An 11424-nucleotide genomic window follows, 5' to 3' on the forward strand; every position below is an offset into this window, starting at 1 on the left:
TGGCGACTCTCTGATACCTCAGAAAAACATCGCCGTGTTTCTTTCCCTCTCTTTACATTGAGCATTTACAGTTAAGCAATTTATTTCATGTATTTACATTCCTAGAATTGACATGCTAGAGTAGGATTGGAACCTAGGGTGTAAAACTTTTGTGCAGGAGAAAAATAGAAACACATTATAGGCACAAGGGGTGAAATGGGCTAATTGTAGGGCTCAATTATTGCAAAAATTTAGGAATTTGCCCAATTCACCCCCCTCTTGGGCATCTTGATCCTTTCAAGGGTTTACCCTTATAACATATGCAATCCTTCCATGTGGATAGGATATAAACCATGGAATACTCTTGTGGAAAATCTACAATGTCACCGTGCACTTGCAATATACGAGTTGTATGCATACGAGTAACCAACACATAGAAATGAGTAAACTCTTACAGCTTGTTGAAATGCAATTCGTAGCAAACACTCATAAATCCATCCTAGATGGAGCTTGGTAACATTTATTGCATTTAAAGAAAATGAAAGCCCCTTTAGATATATCTACCTTCAAGAATGGAAAACATGACATTTGTGGCAAAGTGGTATGCTACACTAGAAAATGGTAGATACAAATTGTTGTTTGCAGTTTTTATCATTGTATTTTTCTTACTTTTGTATTATTTTTTAGTCCGCCTTTAAAAAATTAAATAAAGACTAGAGACTCTCAAGTGCATGAGAGAATGGCCCTTTGGACCCTCATTTTTTTGTACTTGCAGATTTTATCCCTTTATGAGTGTTATTAGGCAAACATAAAGTTGAGGTTTATTTTGTGTTCCTCACCCATCATGGATTTGCACCAGGCCTTCGAATGTGTACATCATCAGATCAGACCATAAACCCAAAACTAAACAAACATCCAAGACTTGCTGCCGATCATGTGGTTCATACTGTCGTGGAAGAGGGGGGAGGGGTTGGAAGTTTGAGAATTCCAATGTGAATATTGCCGATTTTGAGAAATGCCGCCCTTGTTTTCGCACTGCGAAAAGTGACCAAAATGCCCCCTTCTGGCATATATATTAGTGCCGGTGAAATCGGCGTCCTCCATTTCAGCGATCTCGAAACGGCAACGACCATAGTCGCCCCCACCGTCGGGCGATCCTAGTCCTCTCTTTGTCGATCGATCGATCGGTCGAATCCTTCTCGCTCCTGGGTAGCCGTCGTCCTCCGATCCGCCTCGTCCCTAGTTGTAGCCGCAGCACGCAGGGAGTGGAGAGAGCGGAGAGCCGCCGATCGTCGGCCGCACTTGGATTAAATCTGGTTTGCTGGTAAGGAAATAAAGAGCCCGACGCTCCCGTGTACTATTGCTCTAGCCTATGAGTTCAATCGATCGTCCCACGTTAGTTCCATTCGGCCACTTAATCGATCGGCGGATTTGTTTGCCATGCTAGCCAGCTAGGATCGTCTTTCTTTTGTTTCTCGGTGGGCTAGGGCACAGCACACCATATCCAACCAACATCGTCGGCCACCGTCTGCACCTACACGTGAATTCCTGGGGTTCGACACTCTCGGCAGCGAGCCAGCGATGCTGGTCTTTGTATGCTTAAACTGATTCAAGCACGATGAAACTTGATATATCTGCGTATAGGGACCATTGGATCTGTAATCTGTTCCTGTTCATGTCTTTCGTTCACTGCGTTGGAGGAGATCATGGCAGGGGGTTTCGTAGGTGTTACCCTCATACTGTGGTGTATGTGCCATCCTTGCATGGAAGCTCGGTGCCCTGACCGCCGTTGGAATCAGATAGCGTGGATTAACCTGTCTAGATCTAACGGTCTAAGTCCCGACCGTTGAAATCATATATATCGGATAGCGTGAACTAACCCACCTAGATCTAATGGTCAAGCCTCGACCGTTGGAATCGGATAGTGCAGATTAACCCAACTAGATCTAACGGTGGGAGTCAGTCCTCGTACGACGGGGTACTTTGTGGACGAAATTTGTTGGCCATTTAAGTGTCTTGTTTTTGGGTCATCGATATCGAAGGTGCTATTTTAGAATGGAAACAATTGATGATTCCTTTACTTGGCATATTATATTTGCACGCTTTCATGTCGCCACATGGATATTTAATGTTTTCTCACATGTTAGAGGTGCATTTAACTAAATAGGCGTTGCGTGCTATTGTAACGGTGTTCCGTTACCGAAATTCGCATAGTTCAATCTGATATTAGAGTACGAAGGTGTTTGAGTAGTTTTGGCTGTTATAATATTTGAACTGTGAAACAGTTGGGTTCCTTTTCAATACATCTCCACCGTTTTGTGCGAAGTCATCAAGTACTCAAGAGGATGTTTGTGTGGAGTTTGACTTATTTGGGAGCACATAGAAATCTATTTGCCGATGAAAAAACGATGTGCAATTTTGGTTGAAGCATATCCATCACTATGTTTACATGTTTTCCCAATATTTCCAAATCCTGAAGCTCACACTTTCTATTAAGAGACATTGTATTAAAGTGAAATAAAAAAAAAGATAATATAAGCTTTCATTTGTTATCTCTCCAATTATATATGCTATTGATGGTGGATGTCTGCAGAAAAAAAAAAGAAAGTTTTCACCTGTTTAGAGAATAATAATATACAAATTTACCCTCGTTTTCCTTATTACAGCTTAGCACTGATTTCTTTCTGTTTTCTCTGATCATCAGCTGCTTACGTGGGTTTATATATGTGGTAGGTTACAGCATGGGTCTGATAGAAGGCCTGCAACTGGTTTCGTTAAGGACTAATGAAGGGCATATGTCGTCACAAGTTGTGGAAAGTAAGGGTCCTGAAAAGAAGGCCATGCCAGAGCAATCTGTTAAAAAGAGGTGTTTTGCTTGTCATGATACATCGCACAATTTGGAGCAGTGTGGAATATAATACAATCATACCACTATGGCACATCAGTTTGGCTATGCTACAAAATATCCGTTTACCATGATTCATCCTTCAGAGGAGACGGTTGAGAAAGAGAAATTCTACCTCCATCACTGTGTTTTGATCACATCCAATCTCAGTAACTTGGACCAGGGGATATTGAAATCTGAACTGCAGACGTTTTGGAAGCTGTCCGGTGACTGGGAGCCAAGGAGGGAATGCAGCAAGAGTTTCCTGGCCTCTTTCAGCTCTGAGGATGACGTCATAAGTTGTTTAAAGCATCCTAAGATGGAAACACTACTGGATGATAAGGAGGTAAACTTAACTGTAACAAGGTGGGAGGAAGGCGATGAGGAAAGTCTTGAGTTGATTGAAGAGTGGGTTTTAGTGCGCAGGGTTCGAAGAATATACAGAAACTGGAAGGATTTATATCAAGTTGCTTCCGTGTTTGGAGTGCTGATTGATGTAGATGAGAAAAGTTTGGAAGCTGGGGATAAGGAGCCTATTAGGCTGAAGATTGCACTAAGAAGCCTTGATGGTGCTCCCTTCTCGTACTACTTTGCGCTTGGAAGGTCTTCCAGACTGGTCATGGTCACAGTAGTACAAGACAAAGCAGAAGGTATGCAACAGCAAAATAAGGAATCACACAAGGAGCATAATAAGGAACTGAATGCCTCACAAAGTATATTTCTGGAAGAGCCAGAGTGCATTGAAGAGTCAAGGTTGGCAGGAGAGATCAAAGGAAACAAAATAAGTGCTCCAGCAGCCACTACAGCCAACACCAAGAAAACAACAATGGACAGTTCAAAACCAGAAGAGGTGCAACCTGTAGGTCGAAGTTCAACAACCATGATTGGAGAAGAGCACTTCGAAGGTAAACAAGCACGATTTTTTTTTTCTAGGTTTTATCCTAATAAACATCTGTGGGTGAATGTTTTGAGTACGTAGGAGGTAGGACTGTTTGGTTCTTTTTCTTTTTTTCTTTTTTTTTGATTGACATCATTGTGTTGACATTTCCCTGAAGGTAAACCAAAGCCTCCTATCAAACATGTGTTCAAAAGAAGAGGTAAGCAGCAGTAAGTTACTGAAACTGAGGACATCCATATATATGGCAGTTTCAGTGATATGGGTCTTCATGAAAACCTACTCAAGGGAATATATATACGGTAGGTCATATGTTATATTTGTTTTCTTGAGATGCCAATATGTAACAATTATTTCTGGACTCGAAATTTTTCCTAGACCCGATTTTTGTGCTTATTCAAACGTTCCTATGCAGATATGCAACATTATCCACTATCTCCCAGCCAAAATCCAGATCGGGCTCTTCTCTGCTGCCTTTTCCAGTGAAGCTCTAGAAACTAGCCACTGGTTCATGGATAAGCATGTGACGATTAAAGTGCCGAGAGATGAAGAGCTGAAGGATATCGGAATCAAGCAGTTTTATCACAAAGTTGAGAAGGAAGAGAAGCTAGGAAAGCTGTATGCTCTTTTCGAAACACTAGAGTTCACACGAATCGTCATCTTTGTGAACACAAAGCAGGGTGTCAAGTCGCTCATACAAGATGTCAGAGCCAAGGGTTATGCTGTCTCAGCTAGCCATGGTGGTATGAGCCAGCTTGGCAGGGACACTGCCATCCAGGAGTTCAGGGCTGGATCATCCCGTATTCTCATCACCACTGACCTTCGAGGCACCAATCTGGGGCAGGTTCCCGTTGTCATCAACTATGATCTGCCAACACAACTGATGCAGTATATCAGCCGTGTTCAGCAGCAAAGGAGATATTCTGAAACTGAAAGTTTTTTCGAAAGGCGGCAAAAAGCTTTTGCCGGATTTTTATTAAACGAGGAAAAAAAGAAAAAAGAAAAAGGGTTACAACCTTAACGAACTTTTAACCATGGTGACCGCACCGGTCCCAGAAAACACCACACTACTGTGCCGAAAAAAAACAGAATACAACCTGAGAACGAAAGAAACAAAATGCCCAAAAGGGAAAGGGAACTACATAAGTTACAGAGCCTAGCTGGTGTCCACGTTTGGTCTTGTTGCCCATTGAAATTGATCGACCTCTTCTTTGCATAAGAAAGCCACCTCTCTTGCCTGTAAACTCTTGTTTTGAAAAGTTCTTCTATTTCACTCTTTCCATATATTCCACCAGAAGTATATCATTAGTCCATTGAAAGCTTTCCTATGAGGTTTGTCTACATTCATTATACATTTACGCCAGTAGCTATGCAATGAGCCATTAGTACTGACGGTGTCGATGAAAGATAGGCCAAACCACGATTTCAAGACAGACCACACCTGTTTTGTGAAAGTGCAATCTTTGCACAGGTGCGTGGGGGTTTCTGGGTCATTTCCATAGAGCTTGCAAATGGGATCGTTTGGCCAATGTCGCTTCACTAGATTGTTAGCCAAGAGGATCTTCTTATACAGCAGCGTCCATGCAAAAAATTTACATTGAGGTTCCGCTTTGGCTTTCCAGATCGGCATGATTTTGAGTTTACTGAACGTTCCTTCGAATTGGATGCGGTAGGCGCTTTTGGTTGTATACTCCCCCTCTGCTGTCCAGCGCCATACGATGTTATCCTCCCTGTCAGCATCTAACTCAATATGTTAGACAGTCTCACACAGCTAGACGTACTCATGGATTTCTTCCGCTGTCAGGATGGGGAGGATGTGTGATATCCATTTATTATCCTGCAAAGCCTTCTGAACCATAATGTTTTTTTCTCTTCGCCTTCGTGAATAACGTTGGTGCCAAGGTCTTGAGGGGTTTTCCTTGTGCCCAAGAGGAGGTCCAGAATGTGGCCGTTTTGTCATCGCCAATCGTTACCACCGTTGATGCCGCAAATAGATCCTTGTCCCTGGTGTCACACGGTAAATCAAGGTTGTTCCACGCTTTTTCCTTTTGGCGCCATTTGAACCAGAGCCAACGTAACCGTAAGGCACGAGCGAAACGTTCCAGGTCAAGGATCCCTAAACCTCCTTTGACTTTGGCTAGACAGGATGTTGGCCAGTTTACGATCGAATGTCCCCCAATAGACTTTATCGGGCGTTTCCCCCCTCCAAAGGAAACTTCTACGTAGTCGGTCAATCTTTTTAATCAACCACTTTTGCTCTGGGAAAGCTGTCATGTGGTAAATTGGTTGAGAAAAGAGCACCGTCTTGACTAACTTCTCTCTCCCTGCTGAAGATAGAAACCTCCCTTTCCAACCAGGCAACCTTGCCCCGACTTTATCTAGCAGAGGTTGTACATCTATTTTCCTTAGTTTTCTCACATGGAGGGGAAGGCCAAGATATTTGCCAGGGAATGTGCAAATTTTTCCAGGGAAATTTTGGAGCAGATGGGTGACCGTATTGTTCTCAACCCTGATGGCGAAGATTTTCTCCTAGATATGTTAATTCTGAGACCCGAGCAATCCCCAAAGAAATTTAGGATCCTATGAAGATGTTCAATTTTGAGATTACTTGGTGTCGGTGCAGAAAGTGACCAACACGTAAATATTTGTAGTTTTACCGTACGTTGTGATCGGATGTGGCCTAGCACTCAATGACACAGGGTATATACTGGTTTAGGCAACATGCCCTACGTCCAGTTTGAGTCAGTCGGTGACTTTATTCCTAAGCTCAGGTGCTCGAAGTTTGCAGTAGGGTTACAAATGAGAAGGAGAAAGATGGGGGGTACAAGAGGTCCGGTTGAACTCTGATCTGAAGGGCCAAGAGTGACGGGACCTCCGCTATGTGCTAAGTGTTCGAGCGTGTGCTCGAGGTTTGAACCTGTTGGTTCTGTTGTGGTGTACTGAATTGATCTATCTGTTTGGGAGAGAGCACATCCCCTTTTATAGATGAAGGAGATGGCCTTACAAGTGAGAGGGAGAGAGTGTACGTATGCTAAGTGTTGTAGCCCATGCCATCGAGTACAACATGATTGTAGGCACCCATAACAATATTAAATGTCAGATGCATGTGGGAGGTTGCGTCGTCTTCATCTAGTATGGCAGACGTCGGTAGACGTCGGTGACCGCCATACTGTTGATGCTGAGAGGCATGCAGGGGGTTTTACCATGTTCGCCTGGTACGGTAAATGTCAGCGCCCACAACACTGTTGATGCCTAGAGGCATGTGGGGGGAGCCTTACTGTGTTTGTCTGGTATGGGAGTTGATGGCGCCCACAACACTATAGGGAAAAATGTCGGCGCCTACAACACTGCTTGGGTTTTGTCATGCCAGGAAGATCGCAGGGTACTATCCTATAGGTGTACAGGGTATGGTCCTTGGTATTGCGGTTGACTTGAGTGTCCTGCCTTACTTTCTCCGTCCGTTTCCTGGTACTCATCGAGCGGGCGTCCCCGGTCGGTTGGTCCCAGTTGACTCTGATTGCGTCCGTTGGAAAATAGCTGTAAGCAGGGGTTCAGCACATCCCTGGTTGGAGGACGTGGGTCGGAGTCGAAACTGGTGTTTGGCTAGGCCTCCCGGTCGGAGAGGCCATCCGGAGGCGGGCTAGAGTCAGAAGCAAGCGCTGTTCTTCTTCCGGTCAGAGAGGTGGGCTGGAGTCAGAAGCGGGCGTCATTCCTCCTTGGCCAGGCCTTTCGGTTGGAGATTTGGATCGCCCTTCCGGCCTGTCGTTTAGGTTTTTGGGCCAGCCCAAGAGTTGCGTGTCATTTGTAACATTGTCTGTTGGGCTGAACCTTTGTTGGGAAGCCGGTCCATGAGGGACCTCGGGTTTATGAACCGAACAGGAGCCCTCGAGCCCCCGGGCGATTCAGGTAGAGTCGTCTAGGGAATTTTTGTCTTGACGGCGGGTACGCGCAGGCGCACCCATGGGTGTAGCCCCCAAGCCCCCAGGCGATTCGGGTAGAATCGTCTAGGTGGGTTTTTCGTGTTGCCAGCAGGGGGAGTTTCATTTCGTCAGCGGGTGCGCGAGAGCGCACCCATGGGTGTAGCCCCTGAGTTTTCAAGGATCGGGTGAGACAGAGCTCGCGGATCCTAGAGTTGGATGTTTTAGGAATTGGGCGAGACAAAGCTCGTGGATCCTGGCATCGGGCGCACACGTCAGGTGCAGTCAAGGTAGTTTTTAGGGATCGAGTGAGATGGAGCTCATGGATCCTAGTGTTGGGCTCAGCCAAGGCAGTTTTAGGGATCGAGCGAGACGAAGCTCACGGATCCTGGCGTCAGGCACAGCCGAGGTAGTTTTTAGGGATCGAGCGAGATGGAGCTCGTGGATCCTGGCATCGGGCGCACATGTTGAGCACAGTCGAGGTAGTTTTTAGGGATCGGGCGAGATAGAGCTCATGGATCCTGGCGTCAGGTGCACGCGTCGGGCATAGCCGAGGCAGTTTAGGTGTCTTGAGCCCATGAGCCCTATTGGGCTTGATAGGGGTCTGTTGAGTTTTGTGTGTTACCCCGTTCATGGTTTCTCACAACCGGAGGGGCTGAGCTAATGTCGCTTGCCTCGATGGCTCGGGCTCGAGTGACATGCTCGGTGAGCTTGCTAACGGGTATGATCGAGTGAAATCTGGGTCCGTCGTTCATGACGGGGTCGGCATAGCCCTCATGTGACATTCTACTACTCCTTAACCTGCAACCCGGTAGATGCCTAGGTCATTCCAAAGACCAACCCGGGTGGCCCACTGGCCTCCCCTCAATGGAGATTCTATGGGTTTGACAAAGGTTTAGGATCAAACGAGAAGGTTGAGATGACCCTATCTGCTTCGGGGCAGACTGGGTGAGGGCCGCTTGGGGCTCATCTATGTTTTCTACCCTAGCTCTATTTGGCGCGAGGCGGCCTCAAGCCCTTTATGGACTGACCTTCGAACCCCAGTCGGTCGTTGCTCATTTTGAATGAGGCAACTGCCACTTCGTGACGCAACATGGAGCATTGTGATGCATTTGACTGCATATGCAATGCTTTGGATGTATGGAATGAATGAATGCGTGCATGGATGAATGAATGTTTATAAAGAAATAGTGGGGGTTTGGTAATGTTACCTTGATGACTCGAGTGATGGGGTTTGAGGAGTCTCCTATCAGATATGTCCGATCGGGATCCACGCTCATCGTTCGTGATGGAGTCGGCATGGCCCATATGAGGTGTCCCTTTGCTCCTTACCTTTCTCTTGGTGTTTGCTTGAGCCGTTCGATTGACTCAGGAAGCCTGTTGGTCTCTCCTGGCGGAGATCCCATTGTTTGACCTTTCCAAGTCTCGCCTAGGAAGGTGGAGGGCTGCCTATGCATGGTGGCGCTTTGTTTCTCACGCCCGACATGCGGTAGTGGTGGGCCATATCTAGGCCACGTCCCGTCTGACCAGGCACTGTTTTGTGGAGCTAGGTGTGTCCAATCAGTCAAGGCATGTCCTGTCATTTCCCATCTACATTGAATGGGGGAAGGGAGAGGGTTTCTTGCCCCAATCCTTTCGCCTTTCCTCAACTGCTCTGCCTCTTCTTTAAATAGGGGAAGGGAGAAGGAAAGGAGAACTCATAGACCCGTTCATGATTCTAGAGCATGATGTTGAGTTGGAGGTCTCCCAACATAGATGAGATGGTGCTAGCCTCCTTCGCCAAGAAGGGGCTGGTTCTGCCAAAGGAGGTGGTGCACTAGAGGGTGTCGTACGTCGCTAGCTTCGTCACCATCTACGAGGCTTTTGTTTGGATGGAGCCATACATGGACTCCTTCCAGCAAATCTTCTTTGGGTGAGCCTTGTCGAAGGGGAAGACGCTTAGGACTGCGCTAGTGGGAGGTTTCACCCCTACAGCTACTCAGGTTGGCCAGTTCATAAAGTTTGATGAGACATCCTCCAACCATGGCGGCCATACTTCAATGGGCAGCATCCCTACCCAAGAGCTGCCTTGACTGCATTAGAAAGTTAGGGGCTCCATGCTCTTCTGTTGAGTATCTATGGGTGTGACGCCCTTGAGGTACCCGTTGCGCTCGCCGAAGTCGAGGGAGCGGAACTAGGCAGGGCCCTTGAGGTACCCATCGCGCTCACCGAAGTCAAGGGAGCGAAACCAGGCGGGGCCCTTGCGGCAGTGGTTATGTCCGATGGCATGTGTCGTGGCCTCTCCTTTGGCATTGGCTGATGCCATCGAGTGGCCATAGTAGTATTTGGAGTAGAAGTAGTCAGCAAATGTAATCGTTAAGTTCATGGGGGAGCCCCCGTGTGAACAGTTTTTTGTATCAATGAATACATCAATTCTGTTTTGTGATAGAGTCACTATCCGTTCCTTATTTTTTTATCCTAGCAAAGCTTTTTTTTATCCTTTCTTTTTTGCACCTGCCCATTCGTTCCATAGGCTGCAACTTTTGAGAACCTAGGCATGGCCCACGAGGTTCGGCTGCTCATAACCGTAGGTCATGGCAGGGTGCGCTAGGTCGGGATTAAAAACAAAGTCACATAGGGTAATCAAAGGAATGGAATGCGCTTTTGATCAGGCAAAAAGTTTTTACCATTTGATAGTAAAAAAGAGAGGTAGTATTTAGTATTGTACCTTTGTGGAGCCCCTGAGTGACCCGGAATGAAAGTGTTCAGGCTTCGGTGTTTTACAGGAGTAGGTGTTGAATAAAAGCGGTAAGACTGAATTTAGGGGGAAAATGACATAGCTGTTCAGTGTTCCAAGTGTTGGTGAGAACATTGCTGTTGTCATCCTTCAGTTGGTAGGCACCTGGTCGGATCATCTCGGTCATTGTATAGGGTCCTTCCCATGGTGGAGAGAGTTTGTGTTTCTCCTTCATTGATTGGGTCCTCTAGAGCACAAGATCATCGACTTCGAGGATCCTCCCCCTGATCTTCCTTTCATGGTACCTGCAGAGAGTTTGCTGGTAGCGAGCGGAGCGAATGACAGTCGTCTCATGGGCCTCCTTGAGCAGGTCGACCGTGTCTTGCTAAGCCTCTGCAACTCGGTCCTAGTCGAAAGCCTTCACTCTTGGGGCACCATGGTTGAGGTTGGAGGGCAACACTGCTTCAGCTCCATAGGCTAGGAAGAAGGGTTGAACCCTATGGATCGGTTCAGGGTCGTTCTTAGGCTCCAGAGGATCGCTGGGACCTCTGCAACCCATCGCTCAGCATACTTGTTGAGTCGGTCGAAGATGCGTGGCTTAAATCCCTAGAGGAACATGCCATTGGCACGCTCGACCTGACCATTAGTATGTGGATGTATGACCGAGGCCCAGTCAATCCTGATGTCGTATCCATCACTGAAGTCCAAGAACTTCTTGGTGAAGTTAGTCCTGTGGTCAGTGATGATGCAGTTAGGAATGCCGAACCGATAGATGATGTTGAGGAAGAATTTGACCACCTCTTCTAAGCGGATGTTGGTGATGGGCTTGGCCTCTATCCATTTGGTGAACTTGTCGACCGCTATGAGTAGGTGAGTGAAGCTGCTCGGGCCATTTTTGAGGGGCCCTACCATGTTGAGGCCCTAGACCACGAATGGCCAGGTGATGGGGATGGTTTGAAGCTCCTATGTCGGCAAATGAGTTTGTCGAGCATAGAATTGGCAATCCTCACACCTACGGATGACCTCATCTACA

The 11424-nt window shown here is 46.7% G+C and overlaps 1 pseudogene; it reads left to right on the forward strand.

Moving 5' to 3' along the window:
- Nucleotides 1-2720: 2720 nt before the first annotated feature.
- LOC136465372 (uncharacterized) lies at nucleotides 2721-4779 on the forward strand (annotated as a pseudogene).
- Nucleotides 4780-11424: the final 6645 nt, after the last annotated feature.

Source organism: Miscanthus floridulus, chromosome 7 (genome assembly GCF_019320115.1).
Source record: "Miscanthus floridulus cultivar M001 chromosome 7, ASM1932011v1, whole genome shotgun sequence".
NCBI lineage: Eukaryota > Viridiplantae > Streptophyta > Magnoliopsida > Poales > Poaceae > Miscanthus > Miscanthus floridulus.